The 22,398-nt window shown below is 49.1% G+C and overlaps 1 protein-coding gene across 1 annotated transcript in view; it reads left to right on the top strand.

Moving 5' to 3' along the window:
- Positions 1-17,798: 17,798 nt before the first annotated feature.
- The window catches only part of CMKLR1 (chemerin chemokine-like receptor 1), a 34,104-nt gene continuing 29,504 nt past the window's right edge, over positions 17,799-22,398 (top strand). The window contains exon 1 of the mRNA XM_054996584.1: positions 17,799-18,065. The gene's annotated coding sequence lies outside the window, so the exon portion shown is untranslated. The remainder of the gene's footprint in view (positions 18,066-22,398) is intronic.

Genomic DNA, 22,398 nt, shown 5'->3' with positions numbered 1-22,398 from the left:
TAGGGCCAATCCACAGGGCTGTTTTCATAAGGCGGCCTTGGGGGTGACGCTTTTTTGCAGAGATCTGTATGGAAGCTGTTTGGTTCCAGAGACAAGAACGGTCTTCTTGGATCAGAGAAATGGGTCCATCTAGTCCAGAGAGTCCTGTTGCCAAAAGCAGCTCAGAAGAAACCTGTGGGGGGGGGGCAGTTCCTCAGCCAAGGGGCTCCTTGGGGAAGGGGCTGAGGAATGCACTGCAGAGACTCTTTTCATTCCCCGGCATCGATGGTGCGGGAGGGGAGAGTGACTGGCGTTCCTCCCTGGGCCGGTGCTGTCTTGGGCCAGGTCCAAACCCAGCCTTTGTGCCATGGGACCTGTGTGGGGCAACAAAATAGTGTGAACCAGTCCTCCCTCTGGGCAGCTCAGCCAGAATCTGCTGCTGAGGTGCGTCTCCAACCTCTGCCCTCCTGTGCTATCCCGCCGCTGTGTGTTTAGCTACTTAGTAGGGCAGAACTCTTCCCTTTCCCCCTGCTTCCAAACTGATGCTGTCTCTGACCACCTTTCACCCATCTTGAGGACCCCTCCCCAACTCCCATCCCTCCCTACACTTTGACCAATTTGACCAGACAGAGGATACAGTTTGTGTTGTAGGTATGGGAGAAATTCTGTGCCCCGTGACCTGCCCTCCACCCATTCAGGCAGAGGGCAAACCTCTCTGGACGATGAACTTGCCAATGGTTATGAATGTTCCAGAAGGGAAACCGCAGCTGAGACCACACCCCTGGCCCCGATTGGCTGGCCTTGCCTGCAGGCCGATTTATTCCTTTATATATAGGAGTTGTGCAAGCAGGATCTACTAATCTGACTGCCAGCCATCTTATCTCCTCCTCCCGTTAATAGGAGAGGCGTAGGGCCAGGGTGTTAAAGTTAGCGTAGGGCAGTGTTAACTGTATCTAAGCCGCCAAGGGTCACTGGAAAAAATGCACTTGAGTGGGCTTGGTGCCCCCTAGGCATTTCAGGGGGCATGAGATGAGCTTGCGAAGGGGCACAGCCTGCTCTATATGTAGCTCCAATCCCTGCAAGCTCCATTTTAAGCAATGCCGTTTGCCAGATCTAGGAAAAAGCAGCTGAACGCCAGGACTGAGAGACTGCGGGCTGGGCTGACAGTCTGGCTCAGCAGGAAGCAATTCCAAGAATAAAAATCACCCTGTGACAGTTGGTCTCTGTTAAAGTTGCGGGCATTCTCTTTCTTGCAACAAAGCTGCCTGTACACCCACTCTTTTTCTGGAATTCTTTTCAGGATCGTTACCAAAGTTAACATTTGGGAGGATACAGTCCATCACCCAAACGAGAACAACGTGTGAAGCGTTGGAACGACATCAATCCCTGTTCCATCACTGTTGATATTCAATATTTTGACGTTTTCTGCAGAGCTGGAAAAAATAATGATTGTCAGTTTTGAAAACAGGGTGTTTTTCTTCCTTGGGAGAAAGAAGAGAGGAAACATCAACGCCACTGATGTGGTTGTTTCTGACCTCACGGGAATGAAGCACCTCTCCATGTGCTGTGTGTAGACCACAGTCTAAATAATTGCAGGGCATCGTTTGGTGTGGGAGTTCGATGTTTTCCGTCTGGTTCCATGGTTACCAAGATATTTTAGGGAGAAATGGGACTCATAGTTTCCCACTGGCCTCACCTCCCTTGTTACAGAGTCAGGGGTGGACTGCTAGATGCTGGCTCCTTATTAAGATGTCGTGGAGCCAGAATGGGCGCTTTGGATGGGCAGAATCTAAGCAGATGTGGTGGAGGCTGCAAGTATCCAAGGTACATCTGATGGGACTCTTTGTGACTTTCTGATTTCACTGAAGAGCTAGCAGGAGAAGGTTCACCGGCCTCATGGAAAACAGGAGGGCTCCCCCACTGCCTCCTCCCAATTTGGAAACCGGGGGGCTTTATGCTGCGCATCTGGCCTGCTGCCGCCCTGCTTTCCGGATGAACCGTATCACTAGAATGCTCTTTACGATTGTATCTGGAATCTGTCTGAAGCTTTCACTGGAACGTGTTGTTCTAGTTGCGCTGTTCATGGGCCTCACAGCTGTTTGGATTCCTCGTGGGACAAAAGATATGTATTCATTTCCAAATGAATGGGAGGGAGGGGGGACAAAAACAAAGAAACCCTAGTCATTATATTTGTTAGGGTAACAAAAATGAATGGGAATAGGAGAGAATGAACAAATACCGTGCATTCCATTCATTTCACTTGTGTGTGGAAGTTGGGTAAGAGAGTGCCAGGATGTCAGAAGGAAAGGAGAGAGGGAACTGACAAGGAAGTTTTCCAGTTGCCACAGGCAAACAGACTTTGCCACAGAAGAGAACTGAGCTGATAGGTCTTTCCCCACAGTTTTCACCAATCAGTGCTGGTGGGGGAGGGGATCTTAATTATTCAGCAACGGGAGTGGCTATATAGTTAGAGTAAGTTTATTTTAAAAGGTGAGCTTTTCTAGTTTTGTTGTGCTATTGATGTGACAATGCAAAGTCTTTTCCATTAGTGGTAGATGGTGCCTCAATGGGACCTAATTGTCAGGAGATGGTCCCCACTTGTAGATAGTGCCTCAATGGGACCTAATTGTCAGGAGATGGTCCCCACTTGTAGATAGTGCCTCAATGGGACCTAATTGTCAGGAGATGGTCCCCACTTGTAGATGGTGCCTCAATGGGACCTAATTGTCAGGAGATGGTCCCCACTTGTAGATAGTGCCTCAATGGGACCTAATTGTCAGGAGATGGTCCCCGCTGGTAGATGGTGCCTCAATGGGACCTAATTGTCAGGAGATGGTCCCCACTTGTAGATAGTGCCTCAATGGGACCTAATTGTCAGGAGATGGTCCCCGCTGGTAGATGGTGCCTCAATGGGACCTAATTGTCAGGAGATGGTCCCCGTTGGTAGATGGTGCCTCAATGGGACCTAATTGTCAGGAGATGGTCCCCACTTGTAGATGGTGCCTCAATGGGACCTAATTGTCAGGAGATGGTCCCCACTTGTAGATGGTGCCTCAATGGGACCTAATTGTCAGGAGATGGTCCCCACTTGTAGATGGTGCCTCAATGGGACCTAATTGTCAGGAGATGGTCCCCACTTGTAGATAGTGCCTCAATGGGACCTAATTGTCAGGAGATGGTCCCCGCTGGTAGATGGTGCCTCAATGGGACCTAATTGTCAGGAGATGGTCCCCACTGGTAGATGGTGCCTCAATGGGACCTAATTGTCAGGAGATGGTCCCCACTTGTAGATAGTGCCTCAATGGGACCTAATTGTCAGGAGATGGTCCCCACTTGTAGATAGTGCCTCAATGGGACCTAATTGTCAGGAGATGGTCCCCACTGGTAAATGGTGCCTCAATGGGACCTAAATGTCAGGAGATGGTCCCCACTGGTAGATGGTGCCTCAATGGGACCTAATTGTCAGGAGATGTTCCCCACTGGTAGATGGTGCCTCAATGGGACCTAATTGTCAGGATATGGTCCCCACTTGTAGATAGTGCCTCAATGGGACCTAATTGTCAGGAGATGGTCCCCACTTGTAGATAGTGCCTCAATGGGACCTAATTGTCAGGAGATGGTCCCCACTGGTAGATGGTGCCTCAATGGGACCTAAATGTCAGGAGATGGTCCCCACTGGTAGATGGTGCCTCAATGGGACCTAATTGTCAGGAGATGGTCCCCACTTGTAGATAGTGCCTCAATGGGACCTAATTGTCAGGAGATGGTCCCCACTTGTAGATGGTTCCTCAATGGGACCTAATTGTCAGGAGATGGTCCCCACTTGTAGATGGTGCCTCAATGGGACCTAATTGTCAGGAGATGGTCCCCACTTGTAGATGGTGCCTCAATGGGACCTAATTATCAGGAGATGGTCCCCGCTGGTAGATGGTGCCTCAATGGGACTTAATTGTCAGGAGATGGTCCCCACTTGTAGATGGTGCCTCAATGGGACCTAATTGTCAGGAGATGGTCCCCACTTGTAGATAGTGCCTCAATGGGACCTAATTGTCAGGAGATGGTCCCCGCTGGTAGATGGTGCCTCAATGGGACCTAATTGTCAGGAGATGGTCCCCACTTGTAGATAGTGCCTCAATGGGACCTAATTGTCAGGAGATGGTCCCCGCTGGTAGATGGTGCCTCAATGGGACCTAATTGTCAGGAGATGGTCCCCACTGGTAGATGGTGCCTCAATGGGACCTAATTGTCAGGAGATGGTCCCCACTTGTAGATAGTGCCTCAATGGGACCTAATTGTCAGGAGAAGGTCCCCACTTGTAGATGGTTCCTCAATGGGACCTAATTGTCAGGAGATGGTCCCCACTTGTAGATAGTGCCTCAATGGGACCTAATTGTCAGGAGATGGTCCCCACTTGTAGATGGTGCCTCAATGGGACCTAATTGTCAGGAGATGGTCCCCACTTGTAGATGGTGCCTCAATGGGACCTAATTGTCAGGAGATGGTCTCCACTGGTGACGGTGCCTCAATGGGACCTAATTGTCAGGAGATGGTCCCCACTGGTTCTTCAATGGGAGATAATTATTAGGAGATTGGGGATTTATTGGAGAAGATGCTACCCCTCCAGTTGAGAGGCAGGAGACAAAGGTGTGTGATTTTAAAGAAAACAGCAGTTTTGCAAGAGATGCGGAACTGACTGAAGAGGAGTCCCTTGGGTTGCAGAGTTCATCTGTATTGGGGATCTGCAGTGCTGCAAGAAACCTCTTAGCCTTTTCCTGCCTGCTGCTTGTATATTTGTACATAAAGCAAATGCCGCAGAGCTGCCACAAAACCAGGGACCTCGGCCCTGGGACCTCTTGTTTCTCAGGGACTGGAGAGCATGTGACAGCACCCCTGCCCTGCCGTCCCCTGGCCATGGTGCTCAGCCCTCTGCTCCCAATCGTTCAAACACGCTAAGCCAAGACTTGTCATGCAACTGAGGTCCTGCCCACCCTAATGTGATGTGATGGAAGCAACAGACCTTTAAATGTCAAAGCCGGGGTGATGCGGTTCTCAAAACAACAGAGTTTCTTGGAGGAAAAAAACGACTGAGAATTGTCCTTCTGCAAACAAGGGAAACGCTTCTCTTGTGCTTTGAGCTTGAGTGTTCTTCTCAAAGTGGAGTTTGAAGACTTTTATACTCCGAGACATTTTTCTACCTGTTTCTCTGCCTCTGTTTTGAGCCCCAAAGTACAGGGCTGAGCCATGAGCTATTCATGCACAGAAAGGCTTCTGCATTCCCTTGGCCCTGATGCAGCCCTTGTGGGGCTCAATGAGCCATTCTTGGAAAGTCCTAACTGAAGCTTCCTGCAGAAGAATAATCAGGGATGCCCTTAGCACAGGCTCTAGAATCATAGAATAACATCAAAGAATAACATCAAAGGTCTTCTTGGAGTGAGTTCTCCTTTTCTTTGATGTTATTCAACTGAAGACCATTCCCTCTTGATACAGCGACTCTAGAATCATAGAATCATAGGGTTGGAAGGTACCCCCAGGGTCATCTAGTCCAACCCCCTGCACAGTGCAGGAAATTCACAACTACTTCCCCCCCAACACACACACACAGACCCAGTGAACCCTGCTCCGTGCCCAGAAGATGGCAAAATAACATCAGGGTCCCTTGCCAAACTGGCCTGGGGGAAATTGCTACCTGACCCCCAAGGTGGTGATTGGCCTTACCCTGGGCATGTAAGAAGAGGCCACAAGAACCAAGCCCTGATGCAACCCTTCCTGTCCTCCCTCTCATGATCTGCCCAGGTTCACAGAATCAGCATTGCTGTTAGAAGGCCATCTAGCCTCTGCTTAAAAACCTCCAAAGAAGGTGAGCCCACCACCTCCCGAGCCCACCTCTTGCCCTCCAGCATCATAGTTGAGTCATGTACCTGAGGCTTTTTGCAACCTGTCAGGACTCCTGCTTGGGAGTGCATCAGACTGGGATGTTCTTAGCCCTTTGCTATACCCTTTGCGCCACAATAACTTGCCACCACCTGTGAGCATCTCTTTATGACCTCTGAACTGTGGCCACAGGTCAGCTTGCAACAGAGATGGGGTGTTGCAACAGAGAAGGAGGGAAGAAAGCAAATGGACTGATAGAAAGCAAAACCACGTTTCTGACTAAGCAGAACCCGCAGACAGGATATGACCTGCAAGCCCCCGACACAGCACTTTCTGCAGAGGTAGCCCTCCTGTGGTGTGCAGAAAGAGCCTTCTAAGAGAAGGTGAACCAATGGGTCCTACTAGCCGGTGGGCATAATCACAGCTAGGACACTTCCATTCCACATTCTCGGTCAATTAACCCCTGAATTGGCTAACAAGAAACAGGCAATCCTGTAATAACACTAAAGAGTCACAAAACAGTAAATATCCAGGGCTTTTAAAAAGGTACGACGAGATACAAACTGTGCCATTCTGGGTGGAAAACATGCTGTTCCTCCAAAGTCTGTGCAGTTCAAAAATTCAAGTCATGCAAAAGTTTGACTGTTGTCAAAAGTGACAATGAGAAATGTAAAGTGAGCTTTCTGGCCTTCTCTGGAGCCCCAGATCTGATCACTGCACCGTCCCCTCCAACATTCCGTGCAGACTCCACAGGTGTCTTGTAGAAGCACATTCTATGCGTACCAATGACAATAACTCACAGCACTGTGCAGTTACCAATGTTTCTTTTTAACAGCCCCAAATCTTAAACCACAACAGCAAAAAACATCAGCAATAGAACGATGAATCAGGCAGACAGTACGACGTTGTTGAAACCCATTTGCGGCATAAAACCAAAGTGAAATCAGAATAAAGCCCAGGCAGAAGAGCCGGAACAGGGCCAGTGTGAAAAACCAAAACAAAAGTCAGCCGGCACCTGTGGAGAGGGCATTCCAGAAGGAGGCACTGTGTCAGAGAAAGGCACTTCGCAAGCTGTCCCCCTCCCAGATGCTGTGAAGGGAGGGGCAGGCCCCTATGAGAGGAGGCAGCCCCATAAGGACCCAGCCCCTAGGCCAGCACCCTGAATGAACCACTAGGGAGTTGTTGTTGTTGTTGTTGTTGTTGTTTATTACATTTCTAACTCGCCCTTCCTGCAAGCGGGCTCAGGGCGAGGTACAGCAGTTATAAAAATATAATACAAATATTAAAACAATTTATAAAACAACAGTTCATCATAAAATCAACAAACGGATAATAACTGTCCCAAGATGGGGTCAATTCCAGATTCCTGTCCATCAGCATACAGGGGGAGGGAAGCGGACAGATAATGTACTGCAACCCATATGTGGGTCAGCTAACGAATGGGTACTACATAGCCCCGTGCTGTACCCATATGTTGGACAGCCGGCTGGTGGACACTGTATAACCCCACACTTAGTGGGGGACTGGTGGGAGGGTCAGTGAGGATCACATGCTGGCCTCAACCACACGCCTGGTGGAACATCTCCGCCTTACAGGCCCGCTGAAATGATAGAAGATCCTGACAGGCCCGGGTGTCCTCAGACAGAGCCACCAGGCTCAGCTTTTCCAGGGCTGGTGGGAAGAGTTCCCCATAGCTTGGAATGGGCAGTAGCCTTTCTTGCTCCCTTTTGCAACAATTGCTTCTCCAGAATTGTTTCTCCTTCAAAGGCAGCTCCAGGTAAAGCATTTTGCGATAGTTTATCTTGTCGATGTGATGGAGGCGTCATGATACCCCTCTGGGCAGGGCAGAAAGAAGCCCCCTTTTAAGGCAATGGGGATGGTGGATTCGGCTGGGGGAAAGTCTGGCAAGGTTAGCTGGCTGAGTTGGCCCTGCCAGGAAGCGCCTGCTCAGCTGGCCTCTCTTCCTGCTTGCTTCCCACTTTCAGCCTCGACATTTGTAAACACGAAGATCTTAGCAAAGATCTCTAGAGCTAATTTGCTTGGGCCAGCCTAGAAGCCACAGAAAGTGCTGCAGATTAACTGGGAATGAAAAGTCTGGCTGTCTCTAGAAATACAAAGGTTATGAAAATATCATGCACCACCAAATTATTGCCCGACACAACAGGATCTCATATCACATAACCACCAAAACAAGAGGCCACAGTCCATTGACGGTATGTGCTTCTAGCTTGGTATGCTGCTAGAGCAATTAATGGTGTCTTGTCTGTGGTATGCTTGTTCCAGTCAAATAACAAAAACTCTTTATCTGCCTAAAATCTGATATCCCTGGAGAAGTGCCCCAAACTTTTTTGGGGGAAGCAATGTTTGGAGGGTCAGATAGCAAAGTGGGGACAAAACCAGCAGTGCTCCCTCACCAGAACCTCATAAATGTTGGGTTGTGGAGACTTCTCGGGAGTCAACTCCCCAGTTAAGGAGATGGCATAAACTAGAGCCACAACCACAAGAAAACTTTTGCCAAGGAGTTTGAATGTAGTTGCTGGAGCTGTTTGTGCTGAACAGAACCAGCTTGGTGTATTGTCGAAGGCTTTCACGGCCGGAGAACGATGGTTGTTGTGGGTTTTCTGGGCTGTATTGCCGTGGTCTTGGCATTGTAGTTCCTGACGTTTCGCCAGCAGCTGTGGCTGGCGAAATGCCAAGACCACGGCAATACAGCCCGGAAAACCCACAACAACCATAGAACCAGCTTGATAAGACAAAACCGGAAGGCACGAGGAGTGCTGCGTTGGAGACCATCTCAGTGTCCTCTTTGGAGTTCCTAATGTGAATTTTGGGTGGAAATGAGGGTTTTGTTGTATTGCTATTCCACCTGTCTTCTGTAGCATTCCAGGGGACATCCATGAGGAATCCTTTCCCATCCAGGTACCACCCAGATCCAGACCTGCTCAGCAGCAACCAAGTGGTCTACCCATTTCCAGGGATTCATATCCTCGCTTTAACTTGGTAATATTTTTATACCTTATTTGTTGACTGGGATTGGCTCTCAAAGTGGCTTCTAACAATTAAAACCCCTTGAGCTGGTATAAACTACAGTTTAGTATCAGATTACAAGAGGCTTCTAAATACAGTTTTTAAAAAAAATTAAATTACAAGTTTTACATAACTGGTTAAAAATTAGGGTTGCAAATAGGTCAGGAGAAAAATATCCGGTCCTTTCAGTGGTGGAAAGTGCTGTCAAGTCATAGCTGATTTATGGCAATCCCTGCTGGGTTTTCAAGGCAAGAGACTAAGAGAGGAGGTTTGCTATTGCCTGCCTCTGCACAGTAACCCTGGACTTTCTTGGAGGTCTCCCACCCAATTACTAACCAAGGCTGACCCTATTAGGCTTCCGCAATCTGGCCAGGATCAGCCCTGCCAAGGCTATTCAGGTGAAGGCTAAATTGCAACTGATAACAAAGCTCAAGACGATACATCCCCCTGGACTGAATTGAGACATAGACTTCCTGTCTCATTACCGATGCTAATTTCTCCACACGCACTATGCCTCTGCATACCCCACCCTATACAATCACGCCTGCCATTGTCATTCACCGGCTATTACCATTCAGCTTCTGCAATCATTCCACTCTCCAAGAAATAAGGACAGATGTACTGACATTCTAACTGTATCTGAAGAAGTGAGCTGTGGCTCACGAAAGCTCATACCCTACTATTAATTCTGTTCGTCTTATAGGTGCTGCTGGGCTCTTGCTCTTTTCTGCTGCTACAGACCAACTAACACGGCTACCCATCTTGATCTGTCTTAAAGGGACACGACATTTCCCCCTGCAGACAGTTGTCCGTGCTATTAAAAACACGCACTATGCTATGCAACAACAACAACAACAACATTAGATTTAAATACTGCCCTTTAGGACAAGTTAATGCCCACTCAGAGCGGTTTACAAAGTATGTCATCATTATCCCCACAACAACAATCACCCTGTGAGGTGGGTGGGGCTGAGAGAGCTCTGAGAGAGCTGTGACTTGCCCAAGGTCACCCAGCTGGCTTCAAGTGGAGGAGTGGGGAGTCAAACTCGGCTCTCCAGATTAGAGTCCCACACTCTTAACCACTACACCAAACTGGCTCTCACTCCAAACTGGCTCTCACTGGCTCCCCCACTGCTGTGGGGCTTATTATGCTTCACATAGGTTAGGGCCTCAGTATGTCTTCACCTGGCCCCGTTAACAAAAACCAGGGCTCATTTCAAGGGGGGATGCGCCAGAACACAGTTCCGGCAGTTTCCCAAGAGGTCACGTGTCAGGTGGCCCCACCCACCTGACCCTCGGCCATTTTGGGCCCGTTTCAGCCTGGATTGGGGCCGAAACGGCCTGGATTGGGCCTCTGACAGGTGGTGGATCACTCTCCCACTCAGCAGTGGCCCGATCCTAACTATTTGGGGCCCCTTTTTGGCCATTTTCAGGCCCCTTTTGCCATTTTCGACCCAATTTCAGCCCTGAATGGCCAGGATTGGGTCCCAAACATCCAGAATAGGTGATGTCAGGGGTGTGTTGCATACGCAAATCAGTCATGCTAATGACACACTTCTGGCAATGGCAAGGGGTGTGGTACATGCTAATGAGTCATGCTAATGAGTTCCTCCAGCTCTTTTTCTACAAAATGACCCCTGACAAAAACTATCTGGGAGCTCCATGGCAGAGCTTAGACAGGAGCAATCCAAGAACAAACTCTTAATTTATTACAACATGTTTTGGGGCCTAGCTGCTCCTGTGTTCTGATTGCACCAGCTGAGCCTGCCTGGAAGTAGTACGCATCTTGCTGTAAAACTTCTGCATAATTGCTCCGGAGGAGTTAGTTGTGTTAGTCTGTAATTGCAAAATAGTAAAGAGTCCAGTAGCACCTTTAAGCCAAACCCACTTTATTGTAGCACAAGCTTTCGAGAACCACAGCTCTCTTCGTCAGATGCATCGTCAGCTTTTGAGAACCACAGCTCTCTTCATCAGAGGCATCATCTGATGAAGAGAGCTGTGGTTCTCGAAAGCTTATGCTACAATAAAGTGGGTTCGTCTTAAAGGTGCTGCTGGACTCTTTACTATTGTATAATTGCTGGAGCTCAGCAGCGCAGGCATGAAAGACTCTGCCATCAAGGGTCGTTGCAGCTGAAGAGACATCACAACATTCATGGATTGAAGAACCACCCACAGATTTTTGCATGGCCCTTGCAGCCAACTCTAACATCCTGCTTTGGTTTGAAAGGATGCCTGTTTGTCTGGAGCACCAAAGGTGAAATTCCTACTGTGCCTGCAGCTGAAAGGTTTTAGGCTTTGTCTTAGGAGTTGGGAAATAGCCGGAGATTTGGGGGAAGACCCTGGGGAGGGCAGGGACCTTCGTGGAGGGTAATGCTATCGAGTTCACCCTCCAAAGCAGCTGTTTTCTTCAGGGGAACTAATTTAATTCTGGGAGATCTCCAGGCCCCACTTGAAGGTTGGCAACTCTACCTAGTATTTAAAAATCCAGTGGGCAACATTCATCTTCATATTGGAAAAGATTGGGAATACAAACAAAATAATAACCTGGCCACAAAGGGTGCCCCCTTCCAAGTTTCATCTGACGAAGGGAGCTCTGACTCTCGAAAGCTCATCCCCTGGAAATCTAGTTGGTCTTTAAGGTGCTCTTAATGATGATGATAATTGAAAAATCTGTTGATTTCTGCCTCATGTAAATGTTAGACTCTGGTTCTCGGTTTTGTTTTTACCTTCCGGTTGTTTGCTTCATTTGCGATTTTTACCATTTTATTGTGACCTGTGTTTCCTAATTCTTGGTATAAGTTGGGGGTGCTTTAAAGGTTTCCACAAAGGCAGGAGACAATTTTTTAAAACAATTAAGTAACTACATTGGAGGAAGTAGATCTAGCTGGGCGGAACTGAAGAGACGAAGAAAAGTGAACTCCAGGCAGATATAGCCCTGTCTGCAGTTGTGGCCAGACATGGCGGTGGGGGAGATAGAGGGCTGTGCTTCTAAATGTTGAGAATACCCTATTCCCACTATAGTAAAGAGTCCAGCAGCACTATGGTTGTTGTGGGTTTTCCGGACTGTATTGCCGTGGTCTTGGCATTGTAGTTCCTGACGTTTCGCCAGCAGCTGTGGCTGGCATCTTCAGAGGTGTAGCACCAAAAGACAGAGATCTCTCAGTGTCACAGTGTTGAAAAGATGTTGGCAGGTCATTTGTATCTACTCAGGAAGGTGGGTTTGGGCTGAGTCATCCTGTAAGAGTTTCCCAGGGTGTGGAATGCTAATGCTTCACTGTATCCTGAGGAGGCTCTTTTGCATATGTGACACTGAGAGATCTCTGTCTTTTGGTGCTACATCTCTGAAGATGCCAGCCACAGCTGCTGGCGAAACGTCAGGAACTACAATGCCAAGACCACGGCAATACAGCCCGGAAAACCCCCAACAACCATCGTTCTCCGGCCGTGAAAGCCTTCGACAGTCCAGCAGCACTTTTAAGATGAACCAGTTTTATTGTAGCATAAGTTTTTAAGAACCATAGCTCTCTTCATCAGACTGTAGGTGACGACAGACGAACACAGCTAACTCCGCCGGACCTATTCCAATTAGAAGATTCCAGTTTCTGAGACCCAAGCTACAAGTGACGCCTGACACAGGTTGGACACTTGTCAGCTTCCCTCAAGTTTGGATGGGAAATGTAGGCATCCTGGTCTTGCAGCTGCAATGGAGAGCCAAGCTGTAAAACCAGGACGCCGCCTACATTTCCCATCAGAACTTGAGGGAAGCTGACAAGTGTCCAACCTGTGTCAGGCGTCACTTGTAGCTTGGCTCTAACTTGGCCAGTCCCTGGTGCGGAACTGCAGCCACCCCACTCTCAACCATCATGTCACTTTGGCTGGGAGCCAGCTGAGATTGTGCACCGCCACTTTCCTATTGCGATGCCCTGGCTGTGTCAAGCCGAGCCTTGGAGAGGCAGGGCTGCTGGCAGAGTCAGCAGAACTGAAAGGTCAAGGGAAGGCAAGAGGGGCGGGGCGCCAGAAGGCGGCTGGTGACTCATTTGCCTCGAGGACTGCAGAGGGTTTCCTCTCCGCCCCTGGGCACCTCAGGTGGAGGATGTGGGCTTAGTTGGAGGGGAAGAGTTTTGGCAAGCAGATGGAGTGGTGAGAAGATGGTGACCCCTGGACCATGACTGTGGCCTACGTCATACATGCAAGAGACCCGGGGGTGGGGGGTGGGCAGAGGTGGCACAGCCCTGAGGTTGTCAGACGGTCTGCACCACTGAAGACTGCCATTAGTGGGTAGCAGCTGGGGATAATCCTTTACAAACAGACCTCTGGTATAGCAGGGAGAAACATTCCGCTCCCCTCTCTTTGTTACGTTGGTTTTCTGTATGCAGGGAGTTTTTAGCATAAGGGGGCTTTCCAAACATGACCCCCTGCTTATCATCTGAAGAGGTCTCTCTCTTCCATTCTACTTCCTCATTCTTCTGTGTGTAAGGAATAGATCTAGGGTGAGATGGTAGGAGGTTGCCAGCCTCCAGGTAGTGGCTGGAGATCTCCTGGAATTACAACTGGTCTCCAGGCCACAGAGATCAGTTCACCTGGAGAAAATGGCTACTTTTGGAGGGTGGGCTCTATGGAATTATGCCATGCTGAGGTCCTTTCCCTCCCCAAACCCCACTTTCTTCAGGTTTCACGCCCCCCCCCCGCCCCGATCTCCAGGAATTTCTCGACTTGGAGCTGGCAAACCTATGAGATGGTGGGATGCTGATGGGCAGAATGGAAAGCGCTACAGGCTACAGATGGAGGATCACAATTCTTATGTTAAAAATGTCCAGTCAGTTTTTAAAAAGTCTCTCCAGAGTAGGCAGTGGGCTGAGCCTGCCTTTCCTCCCAGATGTGCTAACTTTCTATCTGCAGGGAGGGAGTCTTTACATGAGGGAACATTCAAAAGAGACACCACCTCCCCCGTAGATTCAAGCAGTACACCCCATTCTACCATCTCCTTTAGCTACGTGTGTAGTCCAGGCCTTAGTTTAGCTTTATCGGGGCCCGTATGCCACAGGAGCAAATCTATAGATGCCTGGTAACCAGAGCTGTATATTTCACAGTAAAAATAAAATCAAAGTTCTGAGCCTATTAACCCAAATTTTTCATCAGGAAGTAATGGAAATTTTGCAGACTGCATTATTATTTCTAGTGTTCTAAGCAAAGAGCCACCAAATGATGGAGACGGATCTGGCGTGGCTAAGCTGGCTGCCATTTGCCACCTGTAACCAACATCCATTTTTGACCCTTTGCGTCTAGGTCTGTCTAGGGTGGCAGTCTTTGCCCCTTTCCACAGCTTGAGGAGCTCTTGGCCTTTGTGGCATGCAAATAGGGCTGAGGTGAGAGTGGAGGTCGGGGTAAAGGTGGTGGATTTCAGCAAGGCACTGACGGACCCCTGACTCTGAGGCAGGGGGGAAACAGTGGGAATTGGGCTTGGAAGAAGGGGGAAATGTTGGACGTGAAGTGCTCCGTAATTTTTCTTTCTTTTAACTTTCTGGTGGAACCTGTCCCTCCCAAGTTGCTGCAAAAGAGGTGATGGCAGATGCAACAGATACATCAATGATAGTTATGGAAGTTATTTTAATGTGCCCCCTGCCCCTTTTTGGGTTCAGAAAGGATCTCCACGATTCTCTGTCTGTAACGCAGATCACAGCAGAGATCCAGAGGAGCTAGCTGTGTTAGTCTGTAGTTGCAAAATTGTAAAGAGTCCAGTAGCACCTTTAAGGCTAACCAACTTTGTTGTAGCATAAGCTTTCGAGAACCACATCTGCATCTGACGAAGAGAGCTGTGGTTCTTGAAAGCTTACGCGACAATAAAGTTGGTTAGTCTTAAAGATCAAATCAGTTCGCTCCTAGGCACTTATCTTGCAAAGAGGCCAGGTGGTTAGTGAGGAGGCAAGGGCCACCCTGCCAGGTGCAGAAGTTTCATTCCCTTATTGTTGGAGACGACAGCAGCTGTGTCACCCACACACTTTCTGGGATTGTGGAATGCCAACAGCCTGGAACATGACTTCATTCGGTGCCTGCTCAAGTCACAAAAGCCCAAGGAATTGTGAAACAGCAGCTTAATAGTCGAAGTGTTGTTGCTGTGGCCTGTGTGTGTGTGTGAGAGAGAGAGAGAGAGAGAGAGAGCGAGGCCCAGTTAGTTGACCCCAACTGCCAGGTTCTGGATTTTCTTTTCTGAGAATTAAAAACCTCTCTGTTACAAGTACCAGATGCCTTCAGCCAACAAAGCGTGCTAATGTAAGGGCCAGCCAACAAAGACGTATCTAGCTCTCAGCAATCCCAAAAGGTGCCGCTGATCATATGAGCTGATCACAGAGTCTGTTTGGTGTAGTGGTTACGAGCGTGGGACTCTAATCTGGAGAGCTGGGTTTGATTCCCCACTCCTCCGCTTGAAGCCAGCTGGGTGACCTTGGGCCAGTCACAGCTCTTTTGGAGCTCTCTCAGCCCCACCCACCGCACAGCATGTTTTGTTGTGGGGATAATAATGACATACTTTGTAAACCACTGAGTGGGCATTAAGTTGTCCTGAAGGGCGGTATATAAATCGAATATTATTATTATATTATTATGTGGCTAGTCCTCATGAACACCAATTGTTCTACACACAGAATGGCGGTAGTTAGAAACAGTCCAGCTGCTCCTCTGCATGCCAAAGACATACAACCCTTTGCTTTGTCCCCCAAGGCGATTGTTTGACTTCCTTGGTAGTGTCGACTACTGAACATGACAATTCCAGCGGCTGACAGCGTGGTCTGTGGCTCACAAGACTTCTGCCTCGATGAACATCATTAAAGCCACGCAACAGACCATGCAGCAGAGGGAGACGGTGGGGCCTCTGTGAGTGGCTCCGGGTGGTATGACTGGCCTAGCAGGACTGGTGAGTGTAAGGAAAGCCACTCTGCAGATTTTAAGGACTGCTACAAACACCCCACCCCAAATAAATATTGATAGGCAAATGCAGATGAAAGAGAGTTTCACAAGCCCTTGTTTCCCCGGCCAGCGCTCATCAGTTTCCTGGGGCTGCTCCCACGCTGCACACCCCAGCCCTGTGCTTTAGGTTGCCAACTTTGGCTTGGGAAATTCCTGGAAATTTGGGGGCGGTGCCTGGGGAGGGTGGAGTTTGGGAAAGGGAGGGAGCTCAGTGGGAAAAGGATGCCATAGAGTCCGCCTATGGTTGCCATCCTCCAGGTGGGTCCTGGAGATCTTCCTGAATTGCAACTAATCTCCAAATAGTAGAGTCCAGTAGCATCTTTAAGACTAACCAACTTTATTGTAGACTAACTAGCTTTCAAGAACCACAGCTCTCTTTGTCAGATGCATCTGTAGCATAAGCTTTCGAGAACCGCAGCTCTTTATCAGACTATGGAATCCCAGTTATCTAGAGTTCATCTCCCCCCTTCTGCAAGAAGCACAAAGTTTCTTGATTCCAAAAGGTTTATTGAAAGACAATGCTCGGGATACAGGTACCCATATTCCAAGGACTAGGAAAGCCTTGGCTGAACAAAAGCTTTGTTGAGAATGACACACAAAATGAAAGTAACAACACTTCAAACACCCCTTCCCAGCCTCCCCCCTTAGTCCTGTCTAGAAGGCCTGGGAAGGCGAGGACGTCAAGGTCGGCCGGAATGGGCTGATAAGAATTCTTCGGTCCCATGGATATAGGCGGCCTGGGCAGCACCTGGGCCTGGAGGGAGAGAACTAAACAACTATAGATTATAACACGAGAACATGGTGTAGTTTTGGCTTGAGAACTGACTAGCAAACTGACACTCTGACACTCTTTTAGTCAGATGCATCTGTAGCATAAGCTTTCGAGAACCACAGCGCTCTTCATCAGATGCATCTGACAATGCATCTGACGAAGAGAGCTGTGGTTCTTGAAAGCTTATGCTACAATAAAGTTGGTTAGTCTTAAAGGTGCTGCTGGACTCTTTACTATTTTGCAACCACAAACTAATATGGCTAACTACTCTGGAACTAATCTCCAGACTGCAGAGATCTGTTCCCCTAGAGAAAATGGCAGCTTCAGAAGGGAGACTCTGTCTATGGCATCACGTCTGTGCTCAGCTCCCTTCCCTCCCCCAACCCTCAGGCATCGTTCCCCAAAGCTCCAGGAATTTCCCGGCCGAGATTTAGAAACCCCAAGTCCATCCTCTGAAGCTGCCGTTGATTTGGTGATGCGATGGCCTTTCTGTCCAGTTGTGGGCCTTGGCTGATGTCCCACCATGCAGCTGTAATGGAGAGCCAAGCTGCAAGACTGGGACGCCTACATTTCCCATCAAAACTTGAGGGAAGCTGACAAGTGTCCAACCTGTGTAAGGCGTCACTTGTAGCTTGGCCTTGATACCAGCCCTACTCTGGGGGTCCAGTCTGACCCGAGCATCTACTCTGCGGCCCTCTGTAGACCCCAAAGCTCGCTGTTGGAGGTGGCCAGACGAAGCTCCCCGGAAAGCTTAATTCTGTGAGACCTGGGATCTTATTGCACCCAGAGCCACTTTTCACAGCCCTCTCCCTTTCCTACTGCTTCTTCCGTGGCGCTGAAGGGGAGAGACTGCCATTCTCTCAGGGAAAAAGGGGCAGAGCTCTTTGCAAAGTTCCTCCGTTGCTGTGATTTTCCGAAGGTAGCCTCCAGCGCAATTCCCAGCGCTGCGTTCCAAGGCCTGGCCTCCGCTCCCCTTTTCCCTTCATGAAGCAACCGCTGATCACCGTGCCTGGCGTTTGAGCGCCAAAGCCAGATTGCCTAGGTCACCAGGTTACACCCTTTCTCCCAGCTGTTGATTTACAAGGCGGGAGCTCTGCCAAAGTTCTCAGCCTGAGATTCTGGTGTGGCTTGTTTTTTTTCTCTCTCTTTGCCTTCTCCTCCTCCGTCTTGCAAAGTACATGAAATACACATGCTGTCTCTGCGTGCACATGTCAGGAGAGCTTCTTCTCGCCCAGAAGGAAGGGAATGGGAGAAGGAGAGGCGACCCACAGGGCTTTTGACGGTGTCGGCTGGGCTTGGGTTATAATGCAAGATCTTTAAAACCACCTGAAGCTATTCCCTCCATCCTCTGGGCTGCAGGCACTCGGGGAGTCCTACACAGCTGCTTCTTATGGAAAAGGAGGAGTCACCAGGCAGAAAAGGCAAAGAGAAAAGCTGCACAGTGAACGTCCAGGTAATTTCTCCCCCGTGCAAACCTCTGCTGTTGCAGAACCTGAGGTGTGGCAGCAGACCTTAGCTACTCTGACTCAAGCGTCGCTGAGTCTAACCTGCCATGGCCACTTCGTTAGGTGATTGGGAGCAAGTTTTCAAATGTCGCAGTTTGATCTCAGAAGTTAATTTCAGAATTTGAGGTTTAAAGCATCGGAAGCCAAAAGGGGCACCACAATCCGAGCTTGGTTTTTGTTCTGGGCTGGTTGAATGAACGAACAGACGAATGAATGAAGTTATTGCTAACATTCCGTAACTGCTCTTGCTAGCCAGCTCTCTGACACGAGTGCTAATTGCAGCTGAAAAGATCCAAGTGCAGAGGTTGGATATCAACTATATGCACCTCCAGAGAGTCAGGGCGGGCATCAGGGACTGGCATGGTGGGGCATTTCCCGAGGCCTGTATCTCGGCAGAGGGCCCACTGCTGACCAGAGACCTTTGCATTGTGGGGAAGGGGGGATTGTCCCAGAAGCCTTCATAACCTGAGAAGGGTCAAGATGACAAAGCTGAGCGAACTTGGGGAGATCTGCATTCAGATCTTCATTGTGCCATGAAGTGGGTCTTTGGACAATCCTGGGCCGTTCACTCTCTTTCAGCGTAACTTAAGAGGGTAAAATGGAGGAGAGGTGTAGCGGCCTTGAACTCCTTGGTGAAAGGGTTGGATTACAAAGCGGTGGGTGGCTCGCTCCCTTCCTGTAGGATTAGCCAGCGCCAAACCTCCAAAGGGAGGCCTCCGGGGCAGGCACTGGAGGGCATCTAGCCCAGCCCCCTTCCCCCAATTGCATCTCTCCCACAGAGCATACCTGCCCTGGAGTTTGCAGAGAAGAATTTGGGGAGAGGTGTGAGAGAGAAATCTACTTGCTGCTCAAATGTAGCCTCTTCCTACTAAACTGATGGGTCAGCATTCTTGCACTCACATCTGTTTGCGCCGGCTGAAGATGTGGGTCTCCTTTCCCTCGAACTGCGCTTCAAATTCTTAGCCACGCTAGCACCTTTTTCATTGGTGCTCAACTTCTGGGTCTTTGTGCACTGCAAGAGACGCTTGGCAGGGGTGTGCCCTCCTCAGCTGCCAGTGCAGATACCAGCCTGGCAGCAGTTCCCCCCCCCCCCCCCTTTATGAGCTCAACTGGATTTTCAAAAGGTCGTTGCAGTTACCTGATTCTTGAGCTGGGCTGAATTGTAGGACAGGACCAAACTAGAGGATCTCAGAGTCCAATCCAGCCGACATTGGGCGTACTATGTTATATAATTTATTCCAAACATTATAGGAAGGATGAAAGGGAAAGCTCCACCCCTTTTTTCACTCAGCCACCCTTCCAGCTACCGGGGAATTGCCTGCACGCTGTCAAACGTTTCTTCATAACCACGAGGGATAGAAACGTGCCTTTCAACAATAGGGCAGCTCAGATTCTTGGCAAGTTGCCTTCTGTGCCTGCTGCCACACTCTGCTTTCTGAGGGCTCATGGCACTCATCCAGCCCTGCTTGGTGGACTGGCCCTGGCTGGGCACCCACCGCTAACACTCGGACCATCTTCCAGTCATGAGAACACCTGGTAGCAGCCAAGGAAGGAGGGTGCAAGAGGGCTTCCCTCTCCCACATCCCTCTGAAAAAGGGGAATTGCCCCCAAGGCCTCTTCATCATCACTGCCCAAGAGGGGGTATCACATTTCCCGGTGTGGAGAGCAGGGCAGCAGATATTTTGCCCCTTTTAATCCCAGAGGTGTTGATAGAGCTAAATGCAATGCAAGAAAAGAGAAGCACAAAGGAGCTTCAGAACCGGATGCAAGCAGAGGAAGGGAGGTGAGATAGGGGCCACTGCCCCGCAAAGCCACAGATGTCTGCAGCCGTTCCTGTCGCTGGGGGCACAGCCTTCCCTTGTGGAGCATAAAATGCCTGTTGCTAGGGCCCGCCGGTGTGAATCTTCCCTGTTTTCATCTCCCCAACTGCCGGTCCCTGCCAAGAAAGCCATTATCTTTCCCCTCTCCTGCAGGCTGCTTGGCTTTGCGTTTCCGGTTTTCTGGCTGTGCATCACGCTAAGGCCGCACTTCTCCCTGGGCAGCTTTAATCACACTTTAGGTTCCCTCCTCCTTCACATTCCTGCTCTGGCAGATGATGGAAATCGGGTGTAATGACTTAAGAGTTGTCCCTGACACAGCTCAGCGAGAAGGGAAGGACACTCGGCCTGCAGCAGAGAGTCCAGAGGGGAGGATTCTGCTCTGGTTACTAATTCAGCCACTGTGATGAAGAGGACTCAGGCCCTGTTAAGAAGACTGCATGCCCCTGGGGATGCATACGGGGGCTCGGCCTTCATTAGAGAGGGGCTTGCAAGGAGAGGCAAAGGTTGTCTACTGCTAGCATTGACCCACCTGGGACCAGCAGGAAAAGCCTCAGGGCGGTGCATTTCCTTCCCGGTCTTGGCAGGCTAATCTTTTCAGCCAGTCCAGACATACCCGTTTCACAACAGGATGTCCAGTCAAGGGGAATCTTGGATACGTGAAGTTGCATCATGCAAGGTTCACAAAGGCCATATTTCCACCAAGCAGGTGCTTTGCCCTCCCCTAGCGATTGGCTCAGGCACAGCAGTTAAGATCTAGCTGGTCCTTTCATATGGACAGCCCGAAAGGGGTTGTTTGCTTGCATGGAGTTTGCATCTTTTCTTCCTCCTCCTTAAAAACAGTTTAGGAATTAGATCCAGATGCGTAGCCGTGTTGGTCTGTCTGTAGCTGTAGAAAAGAACAAGAGCCCAGTAGCACCTAGAAGACTAACACAATTTGTGGTGGGTTATGAGCTTTCGTGAGCCACAGCTCACTTCAGATACCTATGAGCTGTGGCTTATGAAAGCTCATACCCTACCACAAATTTTGTTAGTCTTACAGATTAGAAATTGTAGGAGTTTAGATTATGAAATGGAGAACTGTGTCATAAATGCGGCCCCCATGTTTTCCTGTGATACCACCACGTCCAGGAGAGAGAGATCACATTACAGAGTGGTCAACAGCTTTCTCAATTATGATTGCCAACCTCCAGCTGGGACCTGGAGATCTCCCAGAATTACAACTGATCTCTGGACTACAGAGATAAGTTGCCCTGAAAAAATGGCTGCTTTGGAGGGTATAATAATACCCCACTGAGATTCCTCCTTCCCCAAACCCTCCTGCCCAAATATTCAGGAATTTCCCAACCTGGAGCTGACAATTCTATCAGGATATGGAAAGAGAAAATAGTTGGGGAGGGGAAAATAAGATCCCCCCCCGAGAGTCAGTTGGTGTAGTGGTTAAGAGTGGTGGGACTCTAATCTGGAGAACTGGGTTTGATTCCCCACACCTCTACTTGAAGCCAACTGGGTGACCTTGGGTCAGTCCCAGCTCTCTCAGAGCTCTCCCCGCCCCACCCACCTCACAGGGTGATTGTTGTTGTGGGGATAATAATGACATGCTTTGTAAACCGCTATGAGTGGGCATTAAGTTGTCCTGAAGGGCGGTATGTAAATCGAATGTCGTTGTTATGTTTTAAAGACCTTGTGGATTCCCCGCATGTGCCAGAATAAAATACACAGCAAACATCTCCCACCAGTCTTTGGCATTTCCTCTCCCCTTTGACCAAAGATACAGAAGTTGTGTTGTCCTCTGGCCATGAAAGGTGGAATTGTGCCCTGAATGTATGTACCAAATTCCATTCTGGTGTCTCAGCACTCAAACAAAGGCTGAATGATGGAGGCGAACGAAGGGCCTCACTTTGCTGAGCCAAACGTTGCCCCCTTAATTTGTTGTCCTAGAGGGAGTTGTTTTTGTCTTTGTGCACATTCTTAACTGAACTCAGCTGATTTCCTTTGGGTCTTTAAGGATGTACACTTTTGCTGACAGTAAATAAAAGGGAGGGGGCATTGCCCGTATCACAGTCATAATCTGCTCTTGCCACATCTGAGTTATACATGCACACAATGCAGATAAAAGGGGAAGGAGAACAACAACTGATGGGGAACTTTTTAGAAAGATGTCAGCAAAGCTTCCAACGCCTTCATTCTCTAGAAGAGATTTTTCCCATCATATTTTCCTAGAAACCTTCATAAACCTCTTGCAGTCTCAGTGAGAAAAGCAGTAATCCTTCCACCCTTTTAGAACAGAAAAACAGCAGCCCTCGGGCATATTCTCCTCCGTGGTGCTTTTTTTGAAACAGTTCTGTCCCACACTGTCTCTATAAATACATCTGAAGCAGCTTACAGCAACGATACAAAAATGCTAAAATAATAGAAAAACTTCACATTATATAACTATATATAGTACACAGACACACGCGCA

This window comes from Eublepharis macularius, chromosome 13 (genome assembly GCF_028583425.1).
Source record: "Eublepharis macularius isolate TG4126 chromosome 13, MPM_Emac_v1.0, whole genome shotgun sequence".
In the NCBI taxonomy this organism is placed as follows: Eukaryota; Metazoa; Chordata; class Lepidosauria; order Squamata; family Eublepharidae; genus Eublepharis; species Eublepharis macularius.
The sequence above is the reverse complement of the archived record's forward strand: the minus strand, read 5'-3'. Positions and strand labels throughout refer to the sequence as shown.